Source organism: Thalassophryne amazonica, chromosome 1 (assembly GCF_902500255.1).
Source record: "Thalassophryne amazonica chromosome 1, fThaAma1.1, whole genome shotgun sequence".
Lineage (NCBI taxonomy): Eukaryota > Metazoa > Chordata > Actinopteri > Batrachoidiformes > Batrachoididae > Thalassophryne > Thalassophryne amazonica.
In genome coordinates, this window is record NC_047103.1 from 87,029,108 (window position 1) to 87,052,589 (window position 23,482).

Sequence of the window (23,482 nt, forward strand, 5' to 3'; positions counted from 1 at the left end):
TACTTTATCTGCGTTTGAAAATTACGAACACTCATGGGACTGACCTGGCTAATGATGCCCGAGTGGGGTTAATAAATTACCCTCTCAACACAATTTTTTTGCAAATTGACGTGACTCTGGGGGACAGGTTAATTTCCCAGTCCAGCGCAACCCACCCCTACAGAGCTATGATCGATACACTGCTGAACTTTTCACCCGATTCTTTGAAATCGCAGTTCACATCAGGATTGTTTTATAAGGACATGGCGGGTCATCACAATTCAGCCATTGTGGCTGCAGTGGGTCCAAATAAAGGCCTCGTGAGCAGAGCACGCTTTAGTGCTAGATCAAGAGAATTTCACATTCAGGGACCGTTGCATGCGGACATATTTTTTGTGAGAGACTTCTTCTGAACAACGTGTATCTTAGAATTAAATTAGTTCAGGCCAGCAACGCTTTCTGCCTGATGGGATTGGAAGCTAGCACTTTCAAGTTGGAAATTCTGGAAATGTCACTATTCATCAAAAAAGTGTCCATATCCCCTGCAGTGAGACTGGGTCACTCTGCAGCTCTCATGAAAGGGAACGCCCTGTACCTATTATCACGAATCAATGTCAAGACTTATGTGATCCCCCACCACTCCAGGATATGCAGTCAGGAGAACCTGTTTGTAGGAGCCATGCCCAAATATGTGGTTCTGGGTATGGTGAATCACAACGCGTTCAGTGGCAGAAGAGATCTGTCACTGTTTGCATTCAGACACTATGACGTGGAGTACCTTGCACTCAGTCAAAATGGGAGACAGGTGCCGGCTAAGGCTTTCCAGCCTGAATTTAACAAAGGAGTCTCGGTGAGGGAGTTTTATAATCTGTACACGGCCACTGGGAGACAGCTCAAAGACCTACCGCCCTGCTTCGACCAGGAGGATTTTGCACAGGGTTATGTCCTGTACATCTTCAATTTAAACCCGGAGGAGGACAGCAGTTTTCTGAGTCCTGTCTCCACAGGGACCCTATAACTTGAAATGAGATTCAGAGTCGCAACTCCTCACACCATCACGCTGATCGTGTACACATGTTACGATTCTCTCCTGGAAATTAATTCCTAGCGGCAGGTCCTCGTGGAGATTTACTGATGAACACCCTGGAATTGGAGGCTGTTATGAGGGGATTAATAGGAGGCCTGTTCGGTGGTGTTTTGATGTCTGACGAGTTAATCTGGGTCAAACACACCATCAAGACTGTTGTGAGTTGCAGCAATTATGGAAACAGCCATGTCACACAGAGAGATAAATGTCCTGCATTTGGCCAGCAATGCCATAACGGCAACAAATGGAATCATTACAGGAAATGCTGCAAATCCACCCCACATGGTCAAGCTCATGAATTAAATAGATGTGTAAAGAGAAACCAATACAGGCAACTGGTGCACCGGTTAGAGGTAGAAGAGCCAGAATGCAGTGCAGCTGATGACACTTTCTATGTGGACGGCGTGGAGTTAATTGATGTGTGTGTGGACACTGTCATTCCTCGGACGGAGGACTGAGATGAAGGATTTGTTACATTGCTAGTACACAACAAACCAGTTGAGTTGAAAGTAGACACAGGAGTAAAATGCAATGTAATATCAAAAGACACTTTCGAACAACTCTCAAAGGGGCAAACAGTGAAATGCAGCAAAACCACCAACTTGTGGCCTACGGAGGCAGCAGAATACAGATTGCTGGGTTAGTCACGTTGCCTTGTTGTCTAGATGGACAGCAACACATGCTTTCCTTTTTTGGTAGAGCATGATGTGGTACCGCTGCTGGGATTTTGTGCATGTGTACACCTGGGACTTGTCACATTGAGCCCACACGTTCACCAGATCAGCACAGAAACCAATGTTGACTTCACAAAAAACATTTTTGACCAGTATAAAGACGTGTTCAGTAACGAGCTTGGAGAACTCCCAATCACATATTCCATGACCCTACATCCGGCTGCACAGCCTGTCGTCCGCCCGGCACACCATATCTCCTTGGCGATGCAAGTCAAAGCAGAGCTTGATAGTATGACACACAAAGGTGTCATTACCATGGTGTCAGAGCCTACAGACTGGGTTTCATCCATGGTTGTCACACACAAAAAAGACAAGCAGGAAATAAGGTTGTCCATTAACCCTAAAGATCTTAACAATGCCTTAAAGAGACCCCACGACCCGATGCGTAGTGTAGAAGAAGTTGCCACAAAAATGTCAGGTGCAGCACTGTTCTCTGTGCTTGATGCAAAGAGCTCATTCTGGCAGATAAAGCTTGATCACAAGTCATCCATGCTCACCACATTCAGCACACCCTTTGGTCGCTACCGATTCCTCCGCATGCCATTTGGCATAAGCTCAGCAAGCGAAGTTTTCCAACACTCAGTGGAGCAGCTGTTTGCATGATATCCATGTGCCATCATAATTAATGACATAATCATTGGGAGTCATGATGTTGCAGAGCATGAAGCCAATTTAAAAATGGTGCTCGACCGGGCACAAGAGATAGGACTCAGACTAAACCCTCTCAAGTAAAGGTTTCGCCTTGACCAGGTCTGCTACGTGGGTCATGTGTTCACAAAAGAAGGGCTGACGGCGGATCCCGCGAAGACAGAAGTGATCACAAAAATGTGAGTCCCTGAGGACGTCCCCTCCATGCAGCAATTCCTCGGTATGGTAAACTATCTCGGGAAGTTTATCGCAAAGCTCAGTGAGCTAGCAGCACCTCTGAGACAGCTCACACACAGAGACACCGCATGGAGTTGGCTTCCACAGCACCAGCAAGCATTTGACCACCTCAAATCATGCTTATCCAGCCCTCCTGTTCTATTCTACAATGATGTGAGAAAAGCAGTCACACTGACCTGTGATGCATCACGCTATGGCCTCGGAGCTCCATGCCTACAGGATGAAAAGCCAGTAGCCTATGTGTCTCAAATGCTCACAGACACAGAAACCCGTTATGCTCAGATTGAGAAGGAGCTGCTGGCGGTAGTGTTTGCATGCACCAAGTTCAGAGACTATATCTATGGGAAAGCAACGGTCGTCGAAACTGATCACTAACCTCTCGTCACAATCTTAAAGAAGCCAATCCACACAGCTCCTGCACACTTGCAAAGAATGCTGCTGCAGTTACACACCTACAACATCACACTGGTCTACAAGAAGGGTAAGCACATGTACCTAGCTGACACCCTGTCACAGTCCCCAGACATGAGTGTTTCCCAAGCATTAGTTATGAAGGACACATTTGAAGTGATGTCTGTCAGCTACATTTCAAGTGCCAGGCTAGATGAGCTACAGGCCCACACAACACAGGACCGAGCCATACAGACCCTCAGCACGGTCATTCAATGTGGTTGGCCTGACAAAGAGCACCAGCGTCCCCTCCCTATTCATCCTTTCTTCCACTATAGAGATGAGCTGGCATTGGAGGGTGGCATTGTTGTTAAGGGTCACAGAGCTATCATTCCCCACTCCCTGCAGCGAGAATACATCGATATCCTGCACAGAGGTCACCCAGGCTTGGAGTCGACTAAGTGCAGGGCAAAGATGACAGTGTTTTGGCCAACAATGAACAGAGACATCACAGAGAAGTTACTGTCATGCTCAGTCTGCAATAGCACTCGAGCACACCAACAGAAAGAACCCCTACAGCCACACCCTGTTCCAGTTTTGCCATGGTCCACAGTTGCTACCGATGTGTTCGAGTGGCATGGACAACAATATATGGTGGTGGTAGACTCATACTCAGGGTGGTTTGAAATCGACCTCCTTCACAATACATCTTCGGCAGCTGTAATCACAAAGCTCAAGCGACACTTTTCTGTTCATGGATCACCCCACACCCTTATCACTGACAATGCAAGATACTACACAAGCCAGTACTTCAAGGAGTTTGCTGAGCAGTGGGACTTTGTTCATGTCACCAGCAGCCCCGAGTACCCACAGTCAAACGAACTGGCTGAGCAGGCAGTCTGCGGCGCCAAACAACTGATGAAGTGGTCTCATCAAGATGGGACTGACGTGTTCCTCAACCTGCTGAATGTCAGGAACATCCCCCGCGACAAAACACTGGGCTCACCTGTGGAGCATCTGATGTCGCGACAAACACGTTCAGCTCTTCCTGTTAGCAACAGACTACTACCGCCAGCTCCAAAGAACACAAAACATGTCACAGCCCAGCGCCAAAAGAAACGACTCATCCAAAAGCAAGTACTACGATGCCTCAAGTCACTCGCTACAGCCACTGGCAGAAGGACAGGTCATCCGGATGCAGACAACCAAGGGCCACGACCGCTTGGGTATTGTGAAGGAAGTTTGCAAAGAACCACTCTCTTACATCATCCAATCTGAAGGGGGTATCTACAGGAGAAATCGCCACCACATCCTTCCAGTTGCTGAGACACCACCACAGGTCGACACTGCAGACTCTGATCACCAGGCAGCTGACCCAGCCATGCCAGACGTTTACCCTTCCACACTGCAGCTGCTGCAGGCGCCGCTACCCTCTCAGGTGATTCTTCAGCACTCTACCAGCCTGCAGCAGAGACCTGCAGTCTGCTCTCCTGTCAAGTTAACACGCACTAACACACCATATGTGACACGGCAGGTCGAGTTTGCAAGCCAAACCCGAAGTATAGACAATGAAAACAGGTACTGGCAGTCCACAGACCAGGGACCACCTTCAAGAGTGGGACAGAGAAGTACTTGTTGGGAAAGTGTAGGAGCACGGACCCACAACAGGGGGCGCAAATGAACGGACAATGGATAAAGCCAAATACAACACTTTACTGTTGTGAAAATGCACAACAACAACCGATTACAATAGTGAATGAAGTCAAATACAAGATGTCATGTGGGCAGGCTCGAAGATAGGAGACATCGGTCCGAAGCCGAACCGGAACCACACGATTTCCTCCGCCACCGAACCCCGGGAATACTGGAGCCGCCAAGTCCCGAACTCCCAGGTGACCACTGCCTCCGCGTGTCGGATCTGGTACTGCTGGCGAGGAGCAAACACAGTTAGAAGTGGGTGCGTGTGCACCCAGCAACACGTATGGTGGGAAACCACCTCCACCTCTCGTCGAAAAAAGGAACAGAATGAATACTGTCCAACTCACACAAGTAACAGATATTCCTGTCAACAAACACAGTCAGCTGAGAATATTACCTCCTTAGTAGAGTGATATCTCGGCAAGGAGGTGGAGATGCCGTCTTGCTGATATACCTCTGTAGATCTGGTGATTGATGACAGCTGTCGTCGGTGATAAGTGACAGCTGTCACCCCGGCTGCTCCTGTGAGGCGGCAGCGCCCTCTGGTGCCTGGAGCCCGCACTCCAGGCAGGGCGCCCTCTGGTGGTGGTGGGCCAGCAGTACCTCCTCTTCAGCGGCCCACACAACAGTACTTTGGACTCTAAGGGTCTGTTATGTGTAAATGTTGTGTTCATTTAGGAAATGAAGAGAGGAGACTTTATTGCATTAACGTTTATGTTCTTAAAAAAACAACTTTGGAAAAGAGTTTTACACTCTATAGCTCTCTAATTGAAATATTCAGTTATCATTGATGTACTTGATCTGCTTGATTTTCATTTTTATCTTATTCATATGGGATGTGATCAGCCTATAATAATAATAAGTTTGTGTTCAGGTCCTTGTTGAAACTACCGCTGGCTTGCATTGGCTACAGAAACGCCTCCAGTTAAAGCAGCCATGTTAGGCATTATTTGTATGTTAATGCGTAAACATATTTGTTTCCCCATAGAAGCACCAAGTAAAAGGGGAGGATGTAGCCCATTCTGGTGTTCAGTATGAACCTTATCAGACATCGTAACCAGACTGAATGCACATGCGCAGGGTTCTCCCACTCGGTGTCAGGTTCAGCTTGCAGTGTTTTCTTGCATGGGTACTGTATCCTGCTGCAGGTCTTCAATAAAAGCCATAAATGGATTTAACTGCGGACCAGTTGCTCATTCTTCACACACACACGTCGACCCAAATTTACAATCTATATCAACCAGAAAGGGAATGTTCCAACTCTGGGGTTGACCCGGAAGTGAAGCAAGAGTGTCCAGTTCTGGGGTTGACCCAGAAGTGAAAGCAGGAGCGGCAAGTTGAAGTTTATTTTAGTTGGAAAGCGATGAAGTTATACTTTGCCCATTTTGTGGAAAACACATGAGCCACTTAACGTGGTTTTGCTTTTCGTGTTTTTAATTCGAATGGACTCGGCCGATGGGCCAGATATGCTGCAACAGTGCATACAGTATTTTAATGAGGGACACTCGTACGCTGTAATTGTGGACATGATGTCATGTTTACATGATGTGCACATCAGGTTGCGGTCTCTGAAAAGCAAACTGAATGAAGCCGGCTTTTATCACAGAAAGGATTTATCCTCTACAGACGCAATAACTAGTGCCATATGACTGGAACTTCGTGGACCCGTACAGTTGTTTGGCTACCACATGATGTGGCAGGTACTCAAATAGAAGTGCCATCTGCGAGGGAAGAGGGACCATGTAATGAATTTGCTCCGGGAGCTCAATCCTCGGGGGTGCGAGAGGAGAGCACACAGAAGGTGAATGAATGAATGAATGGATTTATTCGGCACACACACAAATCCGAAAGAACAGAAACATACCAATAATATGAATGTTATATAAACAAGCCTGTGAGTCCGAAAGGGTGTGGGCAGAAGCAAAGCTTATCAACGTCCACCCCTGCTAGAATGAGTCCAACAATTATAACAGTCATAACAGCATATACACAAATTCACAACACACTACATATCAACACAGACATACACTTCAATATTCAATTACATTTCAATTCATGTATAAGTATGTTATGTATAAAGCGCCAAATCACAGCAAACTTGGCCCAAGTCACTCCATATTAACCCTGCCGACCCCCAGAGCAAGCACTAGGCAACTGTGGTGAGGAAAAACTCCCTCTTAGGAAGAAACCTCAAGCAGACCAGGCTCTAGGGGGTGACCCTCTGCTTGGGCCATGCATATATACCTGTATACGTACATACATATACACACATTATATACATATATACACTTATACACACACATATACACACTCACATATATACCTATATACATACCCACTAACACATAAATAAATATACACTACATATATATACACATACATACATTTATACCTACACATACATATACATACCCCTACACATATACACATATATATACACGCGCACATATACATACATACACACACACATGTATACATATATACACATACATGCTACATATATGCATATACATATATACACACACATATACACGTACATATACATACATATTGACTGATTGATCATTTATTTTGAGTTTTACAAAATAAGCATTTCTTTGACATCTACATTTACCCACAGTGGGTTGAAAAGAACAGGAGATACAAACATACACGCATACATACCCGCGCACTTAACCCCGAAAAGGGGTGGGATGAAGACGAACTTATTTAATCCCACCCCCAAATACCCATACATTATTACGACTACCGAGTGTGACCAGTATTCCTTTTTTATTACTATGTAATTGATATCATATATTAGTGATGAGTATCTATAATAATAATAATAATGATGATGATAAAAACAATTCCCACCATAATAGACAGTAATAATGACAATAATTATTGTCAATCAAAAATTTTTTTTCTATTATTATTATTACTACCATTTTTTTTAATTGCTATTGATATTGCTGGTGTCATTCCTTAAGCCATTTTCATATGTCAATAAATTCCCCACATTTACTCAGAAAATGACTATTTAAAAGGACTATTCTTGTGTGTGTCGATGGTAATTCTGTCTCAATATATATATACATACATACACATACACATCATACATGCGAACATACATACACAAAATATACACATACATCACCTATACACACATGTATACACATAATACATATACATATATACAGTTATGCTACATTCATTTTATTTTATTAATTTAATTACCTTAACTTTTTTATTAATTTATCATTATCATTATTATTATCATTATTTTCTTTTTTTTTTCCCTTCCCCTCCTTCCCCATTTGTCATGTGTGTGGTGAATTAAAAGATGCAAAGTATTTTGTAAACCTGCTGCCAGAGAGGGGTCACCCCCTGACACAGGTCCACCCTTTGCTGAATGTCCTAGGCTTTGCATTAAAAGACAAGGTTTTGGAGTCTGCTGGCAGAAGGGGGAGACCTTTGAGCAACAGACCCCCACTTGCCGACCCTGATTTGGTGATAATGATGTAAGTGATGTAAGAGGGGGAAACAAGGAGGAAAGAAAAGGAAAAGTCTTTTTATGTATCAATAAACTTACATATGTACATATTTATATAAATGTAAACATAAATATACATATATGTATATATACATACATACACACCCACATATACATACATATTATACATACACATATATATATATATATATATATATATATATATATATATATATGTACATACATACATGCATACACACGCATACACATATATATACGCATACATATATACATACATACATATACATGTTTCCCCCCTCTCTCTAAGTTATCATCACCATACTTCTATTTGACTAGCATTTCAACTACAGGATCATGATGTATAAAAATAATACTTTTGACCATGGTTACGACACTGGCAATAACAGGTATTATGCAAATATGTTAACATCTATTATATTAACAAACATATAGTAAGATTTTATTATCATTATTATCATTTTTTTTATAATATAGTTTACAATTATGGCTATGATATATATATAATTAAATTGATGTACAGGATAATTCCAGGTATTTTATGAAAGTTTGTGTGTCCTAGCGAGACCCCTTCTATTGCTGACAAGGCAAAAAAGCAAAGGTAAATTAACTAGAAATAAATTAAAAAGACGTGACGATCACGCACCTCTCTCTTCATTCATGTATTTCAACAGAACCATTTCTTTGTATCTTTTTTTGAATTGATGGATGTTAGGACATCGCTTGAGCTGAGGTGCCAAACTATTCCACAGCTTAATGCCACACACGGACACACAGAAACTTTTCCTGGTAGTTCTCACTGCCTTGACTTTAAAGTTACCACATCCCCTCAAGTTATAGCTTCCTTCTCTCTGGGTGAAGAGACTCAGAATATTATTAGGTAATGAGTTTTTACTGGCTTTATATAATAATTGTGCAGTGTGAAAATTAACCAGATCTGGCATTTTCAACAATTTGGATTGCAAAAATAGACTATTTGTGTGATCAAGATATCCTACCTTATAGATGATTCTTATTGCCCGCTTTTGGATTATACAGAGGGGATGTAGCAAACTTTTGTAATTGTTACCCCAGATTTCTATACAATATGTTAAGTAAGGAGAGATTAAAGAACAATACAATAAATATAATGCATTATGATCCAGAAAATATTTTGCTTTGTACATAATAGAGACATTCTTGGAAACTTTTTTATGTATGTGGCTGATATGAGACTTCCAGCTTAATTTACTATTGATGGTTATCCCTAAAAATTTGACTTCTGACACTGTATCTATTTTGACACCGTCTATATTTATTGGTAAATTAGAATTGACATTATGATTTCCAAAAAACATGACTTTAGTCTTTTTTTATATTTAAGGATAATTTATTAATATTCAACCAAGTTTTCAGCTTAATTAATTCACTATTTACCACATTAATAAGTTTGCTATAGTTATCACTGGAATAGAATATATTGGTATCATTTGCAAATAATAATTTTAATAATTGTGACACATTAAATATGTCATTTATATAAAGATTAAAAAAATGTGGACCCAGTATGGATCCCTGTGGGACCCCACAAGGGATGCCCAAACACCCGGATTTAAATGCACCCATCTGCACAAACTGATGTCTCTCCATTAAATAGCTTTGAATCCAGTTCCAAGCCACTCCCCTGATACCATATCTTTCCAATTTATTGAGTAGAATTGAGTGATTAAGTGTGTCAAACGCTTTCTTTAAATCAATGAATATTCCAACTATATAGTTTTTACTATCTAAGGTGTTTGTAATCTCTTCTATTGCTTCAATTATTGCAAGTGAAGTTGACCTACCAGACCTAAACCCATATTGACTTTCGTTAATTATGTTATATTTTTCTATAAAGGATCCTAACGTTATAACATATATATATATATATAACGATATAACAATGTTATATCATAACGAAGGTTTATAAGGATAACCTACCACTCCATGGGACCGAACTATATGTGGCACACGGATGGTTATGATAAACTCAAGCCATTCGGTTTGGCTCTTTCAGGCTGTATCAATGGGTTTTCACGTAAAGTACTATGGCTTGAATGTGGACCAACAAATAATAACCCAGCTGTGAGCACTCACTATTTCCTGCCATGTGTGTGAAAACTCTGCATCATTCCCATGGGACTGAGGACTGAATGCGGCACGGAAAATGGGACCATGGCCGCAATTCAGTGCACCCTACGTCATAACCACAATGACTACTACTCTGGAGTGTCCAGCCACATGTATGGCTCATCCACAAACAACCAGAGGATTGAGTCTTGGTGGTCCATATTCAGAAAGGGAAGGTGAGTGACCTTAATAAAGTAATTTAATTATGTGTAACTTTCATTTATTAATTCAAACATATATGCTTAAAATGATAATATGTTATTTTTCATTTTCTTATAGGGGTCAGTTCTGGATGGAGCTATTTGCAGACCTACGAGATGCCGGATACTTCAACTGGAGCCACGAGCATCAGTGTTTACTGAGATATTGCTTTGGAAATGTTATTCAGAAGGACTTGGATGAGTGTGTGAGACTGTGGAACAGCCACAGGATTCGCCCCTCCAGAACAGCATCATGTCCAGCAGGAGTGGTCAAGCTCTACTACTTGACACACAGGTAATACTTTGGTGATAGATGATGCTTGTATTTGTTTTCCTTTTATCTTAAATTTAAATAAATGTTATTATGTCTTCTGTTTAACATCGGTTTTAAAGTTGAACAGGGTGAACTGGATGGCTTTCCTGAGGCACATCCAACAAGAGCTCCATGCAGGGACGCAAACATGCAGGAGTACTTGGACTTTGCCATGGAGCACACTCATTTACAGAAGCCTGAGAACTGGCAGTCTTCAAGTGAACTCTATCTGAAACTAAAAGAAACTGCTCAACTGTGAGTTGAAGGGAGGTTTATTGTAATGGTGGAACATGTACAAAAAGCGTCTGAATTAGTCACCCACAACTTCTGTACCTCAAAGTTGGAAATAATGAATAAAAATGAAGGAAATAAATTTGTATTTATTACATTTTGTCTTATAGAAAACAATGTCTCTTTAAATACTTGGGGTTTTTTTTAGTCTAAATCCAAAAGGCACTAGAAGCAGGTCACACAGCAGAAAAGATCAAGCACAGTTACCTTAGGAGGATTTTGGGTCTTAGAATTAGAAGGCTTCATTTTAAAATATTAGACCTCCAAAATAATCTTGATAGTCTGCACAAAATGTTAGAAACTTTAGTGGAGGAAGAGGCCCATAATAAGATCACAAAGTTCATAGTTAAAATTCAAATGGCTGAGCATTTAAAAAGTAAGGAGCGGCAAATCAGGAAGTTTCACAACCTTTTAGTGTTGGGGAAAGTGTAATGCACGGACCCACACCAGGGGGCGTAAATGAACGTACAATAGAGATGCCAATAAATACAATTTAATATTGCAAATGTGCACAACAGGTCAAAATACTGCTTTAGTCTGTCAATTAAGTTTCCACAAAAGGTGACGTGTGGGCAGGCCCGAGGGTAGGAGACACCTATCCAGAGAAGAGCCGGGACCCACAAGGTTCCACCGCCAGCAGAGACCTGCAATACCCCGAAGCCGATAAGTCCCAAGTCCCCAGGTGGCCACCGCTTCCAGCTGTCAGATCTGGTACTGCTGGCAGGGAAAACAAACAGGTTAAGGTGGGTGTGTGTACACCCAGCAAACAGTCAGCAAAAAGGACAGTTCCTTCCTGAGGGAAAAAACCTCCACCTCCAAACACAGGAACACAGAGTACGTGCAGTGCCTTATGTATCACTTAATCAAGTCAGCAGTGAGGAGTGGAAACGCCAACTCCTTCCAATTTCCACAAACTCTGCTACAAGCTGCAAGTGTACAAAAAGGTTACGACTGCAAAAAGCTCAGATACAAAAATGTGTGCGTACAGCACAATAACGGCTGAAAACATTTACCTGACGGGTAAGCTGATAACTCGGCAGAGTAGTGATGTCTCTCCCAGGCTTTTATGGATGAGGTGGTGATGGGATGATTACTGACAGCTGTCAGCTCCGGGCTCCTGGTGCTCCTGTGAGGCGACTGTGCCCTCTGGTGCCTGAAGCCCGACGTCAGGCAGGGCGTCCTCTGGTGTTGGGCCAGCAGTACCTCCTCTTCGGGCGGCCCACACAACGGGACACCCCCCTCAACCTCGACCAGGCTTGTCGGGATGCCGCTGGTAGAAATCGGCCAGGAGGGCCGGATCCAGGATGAAGCTCCTCTTCACCCAGGAGCGTTCCTTGGGTCCATAACCCTCCCAGTCCACCAGATATTGGAAGCCCCGACCCCTCCGGCAAACATCAAGGAGCCTGTGGACTGTCCACGCAGGCTCGCCGTCGATGATGCGGGCAGGAGGCGCTGCTGGTGCGGGGGTGCAGAGATCCGAGGTGTGGTATGGCTTTATTTTGGACACATGGAACATGGGATGGATCCGCAGTGAAGCTGGGAGTTTCAGCTTCACTGCGGCTGCGGTATGATGGTGTCAGGTGGATCCGACAGCTCTGTTCTGACCTCCTCTTCATGCACCCGGGACAGTGCATCAGACTTATGGTTTTTGGTCCCGGGGCGGTAGGTGATCCGGAAGTCAAAACGTCCAAAGAACAGTGACCAACGGGCTTGCCTGGGGTTCAGACGCTTAGCGGTCCAGATGTAATCCAGGTTCCGATGGTCGGTGAAGACCGTGAATGGAACCACAGCTCCCTCCTACAGATGTCTCCACTCCTCCAGGACCTCTTTCACCGCCAGGAGTTCCCGATTACCGACATCATAGTTCCGTTCTGCCGGGGTCAACCTGCAGGAGAAATAGGCACAAGGGTGGAGAACCTTATCGGACTCCCTACTCTGGGACAGCACGACTCCTATCCCTGAGTCAGAGGCATCCACTTCAAATACAAACTGGCAGTTAGGATCGGGCTGCACCAGAACTGGCGCAGTCGAAAACCGGCGTTTCAACTCCCTAAAAGCGGCTTCACACTGATCCAACCAGGTGAAGGGGACTTTTGGGGAGGTCAGGGCTGTCAGGGGACCAACCACCTGACTGTAGCCCTTAATGAACCTCCTGTAGAAATTTGCGAAGCCGAGGAACTGTTGCAGCTTCCTACGTCTTGCTGGTTGGGGCCAATCTCTCACCACCGCTACCTTGGCCGGATCGGGTACGACGGAGTTGGAGGAGATGATGAACCCCAGGAAGGACAAAGAAGTATGGTGGAACTCGCACTTCTCGCCCTTCACAAAGAGCCGGTTCTCCAACAACCGCTGCAGGACCTGACGTACATGCTTAACATGGGTCTCAGGATCCCGGGAGAAGATGAGAATATCATCCAGGTATACAAAGACAAACCGATGCAGGAAGTCCCGCAAGACATCATTTACCAATGCTTGGAACGTTGCGGGGGCGTTAGTGAGGCCGAACGGCATGACCAGGTACTCAAAGTGACCTAACGGGGTGTTAAATGCCGTCTTCCATTCGTCTCCCTTCCGGATCCGAACCAGGTGATAAGCATTCCTAAGATCCAATTTTGTGAATATTTTGGCTCCATGCAGGGATGTGAACACTGAATCCAATAGAGGCAATGGGTATCGGTTGTGAACCGTAATCTCGTTCAGCCCTCTATAATCAATGCATGGACGGAGTCCGCCGTCCTTCTTGCCCACAAAAAAGAAACCATCACCTAACAGGGAGGAAGACTTCTGGATTAACCCGGCAGCTAAAGAGTCCCGGATGTAGGTCTCCATTGATTTGCGCTCAGGGCGTGAGAGGTTGTACAGCCTGTTGGACGGATACTCAGCGCCGGGGACCAAATCAATGGCACAATCATACGGTCGGTGCGGGGGAAGCGTGAGAGCCAGATCTTTGCTGAAAACGTCAGCAAGATCGTGGTACTCCGCCGGCACCATTGTAAGACTGGGGGGAACTTGGACCTCCTCTTTAGCAGTCGCACCGGGTAGGACCGAGGATCTTAAACACTCCCGGTGGCAGGTTTCGCTCCATTGAGCCACAACCCCAGATGGCCAATCAATCCAGGGATTGTGCATACTTATTCATGGATCACGCAAAATAATTCTGGAGGTAGAAGGTGTTACAAAAAACACAGTCTCCTCCCTGTGGTTTCCAGACACAACCAGCGTTAAGGGCTGTGTCTGGTGTGTTATTAATGGAAGAAGGGTGCCATCTAGTGCACGTACCTTCAATGGTGAAGGAAGGGCCACTAGAGGGAGCCCTACTTCCTTAGCCAATCTACTGTCAAGTAGATTCCCCTCTCACCCCGTGTCGATGAGTGCTGGGGCATGAAGGGTTAAATCCCCACAGAGGATCATAACTGGGACTTGTGCGGATTTTCGTGCATTTCCTGCGTGTGTGTTATGGCCCACCCTTAGCCCAGTCTCTAAGGGCGAGCGTTGGCAGTTAACCGTTTGGGGCAATTTCTCTGCAAATGCTCACTCGAGCCGCAGATAAAACACTCTCCGCGGGCCAGCCTCCTTTGTCTGTTGGCTGATCTCATTTTCGCCCTGCTCGTGTCCATAGCTTCGTCAGCAGGGGGAGCTGTCGTCACGCGGAGCGCTCTGGCTTTGGAGCGTGGGGAAGGCGGCGCTGGTTCGGACCTGGAAGGGAGAGGGACGGCTCGTGCCCGGCCACGCCCTTCGTATCGCTCCCGACGTTGTTCTTCTAATCGGTTGTCTAACCGTATAACGAGGTCGATAAGCCCGTCTAATTCCCGCGGCTCGTCCTTAGCCACCAGGTGCTCCTTAAGGACCAGAGACAGTCCATTTACAAAGGCGGCGGGGAGCGCTACCGTATTCCAGCTGGCTCTCACTGCCGCGACGCAGAAGTCGAATGCATACTCAGCGGCGCTCCGACGTCCCTGTCAAATTGACAGCAGCACGTTAGAAGCAGTTTCACCTTGATTAGGGTGATCGAACACCTGTCTGAACTCCCTCACAAACCCAGTGTATGTCATTAGGAACCGCGAGTTCTGTTCCCAGAGCGCCGTAGCCCAGGCGTGTGCCTTGCCTCGAAGTAAATTCACGACATAAGCCACCCGGCTGGAGTCTGACGCGTACATAACGGACGTTGTGCAAAGACGAGCGAGCACTGCATCAAGAAGTCCGCGCACGTCTCGACACAACCTCCGTCCAGTTCCGGGGGGCTAATGTATGCTTCAGGGGATGGGGGGGGGGTTCGTTGAACGACCACTGGAGGGTCTCTGTTCAGCAACAGGTACGCAGGAGGAGGAGCTGCAGCCATGCCCTGTCTGCGCGCTTCCACCTGAGCGGTGAGAGCCTCCATCCTACGATTGAGCAGTATGTTCTGCTCGGTCACCAACTCCAGCCGAGCAGTGAGGGTGGTCAGTATTTGCTGCAACTCACCCATCATGTCTCCTGCTGGAGCCTGTGCACCTTGCATCTCCATTGATTGTTCAATGGATGGTATGTGCCCCTCGGAATCCATGATGTTGGCCGAGTTATCCTGTTGGGGAAAGTGTAATGCACGGACCCACACCAGGGGGCGTAAATGAATGGACAATAGAGATGGGTTTTTTTTTTCTCTCTTTTTTTTCTATTTTTTGTTGGTGATTTGCAGGTTTGTCTGGAGGGGGAGGAGTGGCTGTTAGGCGGTTGGACGTCCGCCTGGACTCTTGTCCTTATTGCTTTTTTATGTGTTTTTAGGTATTTTCTGTTTGGGCATGTTGGGTCGTTTTCTTTTGTTGTTTTTTATTTCTCTACATTCCTAACCCCAACCTCACTTGCCCCAAGACCGTTTGTCTTGTGGGTGGTGGGGTGGTGCAGGTTGGTCACTGAGTATTCTCAGAAGACCTCTGCACCTGGGGGGGGGGTTAGAGGCGTTGTTTTTGTTTTAGTTAGGGCCCGGTTCCACTCCAGCCTCGGCGTGCCTTTGTACCATTTGTCATTGGTGTTGCCGGGGTATGGTGCTGCGAGGACTTACCTCGGTCGGAGGGGTGGACCGATCTGTTGCCGTTCGCCATTTCGGTAGTTCCACCCCTCCCGAGAGGCTGGGGTATGGTCAAGTTGAGGCACCGGACGTTTTTCCGGTTCTCTGCTGCGCCTTGGGGTTGGAGCCGGGCTAGTTTTTTCCTGTTCCCTTCTCCGGGTTAGTATTGTGAGCGGTTCGCTGATATTGAGCCACCGAAGGGCTCTGGGTGGGACCTGGGGTCTTTCGGGGTGCCAGGGAGGGTAACGGGGTTTAGAGTCGTTTTACCATCCCCCGGGGTTGTTTTTGGTAGTCCTCCGGGGGTTGATTTTTGCTTTTGTTTTGTTTCCTTCCGGGTTCCGCCTCCTGGGGTTGATGGTACGGTCCCCTGGGGGGGCACCGTTTTACTCTATGTACACCTGGGGACCTGTGTGGGATCTTGGTTCTGGCTGTTCCTCCTGGAACAGGCGATGAAGGCCTTCTGGGGGGGGTTGGTCTTTGCAGGTCATTCTGGGAGGGTTGTTTGTTATTTTTCTTTCGTGTATTTCTGTTTACGAGGTCTCTTAGATAATAAACCGACCCTTTTATTTTTTTTTTTAACTATATGGATTTGAATGACATGCGATTACACCAATCATGCTTGAACCCTCGTGCGCATGCGTGAGTTTTTTCACGCGTGTCGGTGATGTCATTTCCCTGTGGGCAGGCCTTGAGTGAGATGTGGTCCCGCCCTCTCGGCTGAATTCCTTTGTTTCACACGCTGCTCGAGACGGCGCGCGTTGCTTTATCAAAATTTTTTCTGGACCTGTGAGGAATATCCGAGTGGACACTATTCGAGAAATTAAGCTGGTTTTCTGTGAAAAGTTTAACGGCTGATGAGAGATTATGGGGTGTTTCTGTCGGTGTAAGGACTTCCCACGGAGCGGGACGTCCTGCAGCGCTTCCAGGCGCTGTCGTCGGCCTGTTTCGAGCTGAAAACATCCTAATTTAAGGCTTAATTCACCCAGGACATCGTGAGAGAACAGAGAAGATTCAGAAGAGGCCGGCATGAGGAATTTATGTGGACATTCCACTGTTTAAGGACATTTTTTTAATGAAAGACGTACGCGCAAATTCGCCGAGTCGTTTCCGTGACGACTCGGCAAATCTGTGTGCGCCGCGACAGGAAAAACACCTCCGTGTTGAAAACCATTTGTAGAATTCAGGCGGCTTTTAATGACTTTCAACAGCTTGGGCATGTTCCAACTTGCCCGTTAAGATTTCCAACGGAGGTGTTTTTCCTGCCGCGACCCCCCGCGGTCGGGTCCAGCCCGACATGCGACTCTGCCCGCACGTTCTTTCATTACAAAAGGACCGTTAACAATGGAATGTCCGAATAAACTCCTCATGCCGACTTCTTCTGAAAGTTCTCTGTTCTCTGACGACTTACTGCGTCAACAGAGCCTGAAATGTGGAAATTTTCAACTTGAAACGGCGAGACGCTGCCGCCTCGAAGCGCAGATCGCTGTCAGGCGCTGTGGACCGTCCTTAAAGCGACACTACCAGACCAAAATCTCTCATCAGCCGTTAAAATTTTTACCGAAAACCAGCTGAATTTATTGAATGGTGTCCACTCAGTTGTGCCTTACAGTTTTGAAAAAATTTTTATCAAACAAAGCAACAGTCTCTGAGCCATTCCTAAACAATGAAAAAAATCGATGAGCGGGTGGACGACTCCTCACTCAAAGACTGCCCACAGGCGAATGACGTAACCGACAGGCGTGAAAAAACTCTCGCATGCCCACGAGGGTTCAAGCATGTCTGATGTAATCACACGTGATTCAAATCCATATGGTTTTTGAAAAAAATAATAAGGTCGGATACTTTTCTAATAGACCTCGTATATTGTGTTTGTGGGACTGTGTTGGGTTTTGGTGTTTGGGATGATTTCTTTTCTTCCCGGGGTTTGATGGGACAGTCCCCTGGGGAGGTTGTTGGGTGGGTTTTGTGTTTTTTTTGTGTGTGTTGGATTGTTTTGGGGTTTGTTTTGGGGCTTTTGTTGACTCCAGCCGGCCTTCCAGCTGCGGTGCTGTCTGCTTCCTGGCGTGGACCCCGGAGGGAGGTGCTGTTCTCGGTCCTGGTTTGGTCGGTCGCCGGGGGGCTTCCCGTTGATGGGGGGGGTACTGTTGTGTGTTGGGGGGTGTGGCTGGAGGTTTTGGTGTTTTTTTCTTTTCTTTGCTCCTCAGGTGGCATGGAAGCTGATTTGTCTGTGGAAAAAAGGTGCTGGCTGAAGAATCCTCACCCTCGTCAATATCATGTGAGGCACCTGGGACTGGTGCTCACATGCAGCCCTAAAGACTTTCAGCTGTAGCAGATAATTGGATGGCGTTCTGCTTTTAAGGCATGTGTGAGTCGAGCAGAACTGCCGGGAACTCGACCTTGTGATGTTCGTTTGTGAGACGCTGAGGACCGCACCTGGGTTTGACACATTAAGCCTGTGAAGCAGGGAAGGATGAGGACACATGCTGTCAGCACACAGTAAAGGTAATTAACTGTTTGACTAATTGTAGATAGTAACTTGATCTTTTGCTACTTTGTATACTTGAAATTGTGATGAGAATGGTGTGGCTTGCTTCTCACTGCTGTGGCGTGCAGGATAAGTGATCCTCCACTTATTGTGAGAAGCTGCTCATGTGCATAAAGATAAAAAGTACAGACCTTGATGTGTTGCTGATAGCGTGTGTCTTGTGAAAGAAATTGTTATAACTGCTAACTTACCTCACATCTTCTGTGCTTCACAGAGAGTCAGTTTGTCGTGTCCACCTGGGGGGTGTTTGTCTGATGGTAGTGAGTCCAGGAGCGCCGGACTTCTCTCCTTATGAATGCTGGAGAGCGTGCCAGCAGTCACTCCTCTTGAAGGACATTGGGTTGGGGTTTTTTGTATAATTTATTTAGGCACAGGTGAAAAATAAATTGTTTTTTGTTGATGGAGCCACTTTCTGGTTATTTTTAGTACTGGGTCCTGTCTGACGCAGGTTCGCTCCTCAATCTGCGTCGACACATAACACTAAGGACAGGATCCCTAGTTACAAACAGAGCAATGTAGTGTATTCTATCAGATGTCAGGAAAACTGTAACGAACACTACATAGGTGAGACTAAGCAACCTTTACACAAAAGGCTATACCAGCACCGCAGAGAGGGTGCCAGTGGACCTCAGTCTGCAGTTCATCTCTACCTTAACAACACTAACCACACGTTTGAGGACAAGGAAGTTAAAATATTAGCCAGAGAGAAGAAATGGTTTGAGAGAGGGGTCAAGGAGGCATTCTTTATGAAACGTTTGAAACCCAGCCTTAACCGGGGAGGGAGTCTGAGACACGCTTTATCCCCTGTTTACAATGGGATACTCAGGTCAAAACAGTTTAGCCTATAGCAGTCTGCCTCTCGGTAGGAGGGGTCTGGTTAGGTTTAAAATTCCAGCTTTTGTGACTTCTGATTATTCTTCTCTACAAGAGTCAAGACAGAAGTCAGACCACCAGAGCAAGAATTTTAGCTGAGGAAGCTTCTGAGATTTGAAGCGAAAAGTCCTCGCGTCAAGCAACCCAGTCCATTGAAGATTCAAGCTTCTCTACTATTCAAAACAGTGATTCATAAATAGACAACAGTATGAGAATCAGTGATTGAAAACAATTGTTAAAATGCTAACTGCTCTCATACCCTTACATTGTAAAAACTTATTTAACAAAAGCAACTGCACTTTTATGTGCACCTAGAACTGCAACAAAGAACAAATAACATTTTTAGAGTCCGAGCTCTAGGTGCATCCAGTTGTATGGCTTATAAACAGCCAAATCCTGGACTATTTTGAATTCCAAATTCCATTTGTGACTTAAACACACTGTATGAACCCAGGACTGATCATTTCAAAATGTTTGAACATGTATTTGCCATTGGGAATGGCGAATCATCCAGGAACTCTATTAGCAGTCTCACCTTCTGCAAAGAAAGATTTGTTCATATACGAGGTCTGTTAGAAAAGTATCCGACCTTTTTTTTTTGCAAAAACCTGATGGATTTGAATCATGTGTGCTTGCATGAGCCAACCTTGAACCTTCGTGCACATGCGTGAATTTTTCACGCCTGTCGATTGCGTCATTTGCTGGTAAGCAGCCTTTGTGTGAGGTGGTGTGTAGTGCTCGCAGTGGTTTTTCATTGCAAGGAAAATGACGGAATGACTGGAGCAGCGCTACTGTATCAAATTTTGCCAGAAACTGGGTGACAGCCAGGTGGAAACCATTCGGAAGATTCAGACTGCTTTCGGTGACGTTGCTATGGGCGTCACACAGATTAAGGAGTGGTACAACCGGTTTAAAGACGGCCGCACTATGGTGGAGAGCGAGCCACGCCCCGGTCGGCCATCAACATGCCGAAATGACCAGGTCATTGCCAAAGTGAATGCTGTGGTGATGCACGAACGTCGTGTGACTATCCGAGAAATTGCGGAAGAGGTGGACATCAGCACTTTTTTGGCACATTCCACTGTGACAGAAGATTTGGCCATGAAAAGAGTTGCAGAGAAATTCATATCAAAGCTGCTGACGACGGAGCAAAAGCACTTTTGTGTTGAAGTCTCACAGGACATGCTGGACTCCGAAAAATGATGCCCACCTCTTCCGCAATTTCTCGGATAGTCACACGACTGAAAAGCCACCAAAAGCCGTCTGAATCTTCCAAATGGTTTCCACCTGACTGTTGCCAGTTTCTGGCAAAATTTGATGCAGTAGCGCTGCTCCAGTTGCTCCATCAATTTCCTTGCAATGATAAACCACCGAGAGCACTACACACGTCCTCACACAAATGCTGCTTACCAGCAAATGACGCAATCGACAGGCGTGAACAAATTCACACATGTGCACGAAGGTTCAAGGTTGGCTTATGCAAGCACACATGATTCAAATCCATCAGGTTTTTGCAAAAAAAAATAAAAAATTAAAATAAGGTCGGATACTTTTCTAACAGACCTTGTATAATGCATTTTAAATTCAGTTGTAACTTCCAGAACACAATAGGATCTTTTTTTTAAAGATATTTTAATTTATTTGCAACTGCACCACAAACAATCCCCAGTTGAGAAACACTAATATATACCATGGTAATATGATTTTTCGAGCAGTTACAAAAAACCTTACCTTCACAATCAAGGAGAAAGTCGGCCTAGTAGGCCAATGTTTGACATTCTTTTAGTCTCCTGGTACTTCCTGAAGGGCTGAGGTCAGGTTTGAAGATTCTTTCAAGTTCAAAGCCAGTGAGTCTCTTTTCAGAGTGGCACAGGACCGGGGTCAGCAAAGTAGGGTGTTGCTGTAGTGCACTCAGAAACTGAACAGCTGAAAGACCATCTTTGAATCTGCAAAGTGAACACAAGCACTTTCACTGCTGTGTTCCAACTTCTTTGTGCGTCCTGCTCACTGCTGTAGTGAAGCATCATTTACTTTGACAGCATACTGTGGTCCGTGTACTGTGGTAAGGTAATTATTCTATCCAGATTAATTTGATTTATAAATCAAAACAATAAGTCAAACCTGCTTTCCTTTTCAAGATGTCTGCCTCATGGCTGGACCTCTGTATGCTGTCAAGGAAAATTACTTTTTTGTCGCTGCTTGGTGGCTAGGCTCCTTCTGTTGGGGTAAAGTTGAGCTCAGCTGCCTTGCTGTTACGCAATATGTAGCAGACAGGAGCCAACAGGGTTCGTAAATGTTTTTTACTAACTATGTAAAAAAAAAAAAAAAAGTTAGCAGTCTAAAAGTTATTGGAACTAAATATATTGGAAGCTAATTGGTCTGCTGATGGTTTTTGAAGTTATCAGAAAAGCTAATCTGCGAACAAGAAAGTTAGCTTTGTTAATTAGAGGATTAGCAGAATGGTGCCCACCACTACTCATATGTGCATAGTAGGTTTATAAATACAGTATTACAGCTGAATAAGCTGGATAAATTTATTCTGTAATTAACTCCTATGAAACACTGTCAACCTCTTACCAGCCACATTTGTGTGTATGTGTGTGACTTTGACAACATGAGAACTGCTGAATTTATTTGAGCACTAACTTTTCATTAATGTACCTTGTCATAATATATCTGAGCTCGCATATGATGGTCATCGGTCAAGTTCAAGGTTGCTTCTGGTGCAGTCATTGTATTTCTTTCTTAAGTTGAAATTCTTCTGTTCCATATTTAAAGTTGTTTGTGCAAGTAAATTCTGCTGAGACCTGACTCATAATGCACTAGTAAAATACATGAAATGGTTTATTTCTGCCTGATGTTGTCCAGGTGTGGTAACCCAGGGTGGTGGAGTGTTTGACACTTATATATCAAGCTTCTACCTGCAGTTCAGCCACGATGGCAGACACTGGTACACTTACAAAGAGGTGCTCACTGACGAACGATCTGCAGCTAAGGTCCCACTTTGTGTGTTGGGTCTGTACGTTGTAGAACTGATTTCCCACATCTTGAATTGTTAGATTATTAATTTTTTTTGCCATTCTCTGTCCAGATTTTTCATGGTAACTATGATGATCGTGGGGTGGTGGAGAACAGACTGGATAGGAGGGTGTGGGCTCAGTTTGTTCGCCTCCTACCACATGACTTCCACAATGGGATCTACTTGCGCCTTGAGCTGATGGGCTGTGGAGCTGGTGATTAGACGGCTACATGTACTTCATTCAGCTGACATGTATTTGCACAAATATTATGTCAGGTTGACAACTCTCATCCTTGCCTCTTCAGTCTCCACAGCAGCTGGCTGCACAGCAAAGGAGTTCCAGTGTAACAACGGCCACTGTGTACCTGCAGACTCATCAGGTGTTGTATGTGATGGCATCAATGACTGTGGAGATGGATCAGATGAAATGTACTGTGGTGAGTTTCCAAAAAATAAAATGCCTATTTCTCCTTTTTGTTTAGTCAGTCATGAAATTTGACTTATATATATATAATGTGTGTGTGTGTGTGTGTGTGTGTGTGTGTGTGTGTGTGTGTGTGTGTGTGTGTGTGTGTGTGTGTGTGTGTGTGTGTGTGTGTGTGTGTGTGTGTGTGTGAGGTCTTGAATAGATGTGTGCGACACCTTACAACCCAACTCAATTCTCTTGGTTGCTCGTGAGTGTCAGTAATTAATTCTTTGCTGGTTCTTCTTTCTTCTCTTGTTGTTCTTCAGGTGTTTCTACAACTCAAGGTTTTTCTGGGC

General features: G+C 45.0%; 1 long non-coding RNA gene across 1 annotated transcript; it reads left to right on the top strand.

Annotated features, from left to right (window-relative positions):
* Window positions 1–10,784: 10,784 nt before the first annotated feature.
* Window positions 10,785–23,154, top strand: LOC117519837. Its single transcript, XR_004563453.1, has 3 exons — window positions 10,785–10,904; window positions 14,711–14,714; window positions 23,143–23,154. It is a non-coding gene; the product is annotated as an uncharacterized LOC117519837 (long non-coding RNA).
* Window positions 23,155–23,482: the final 328 nt, after the last annotated feature.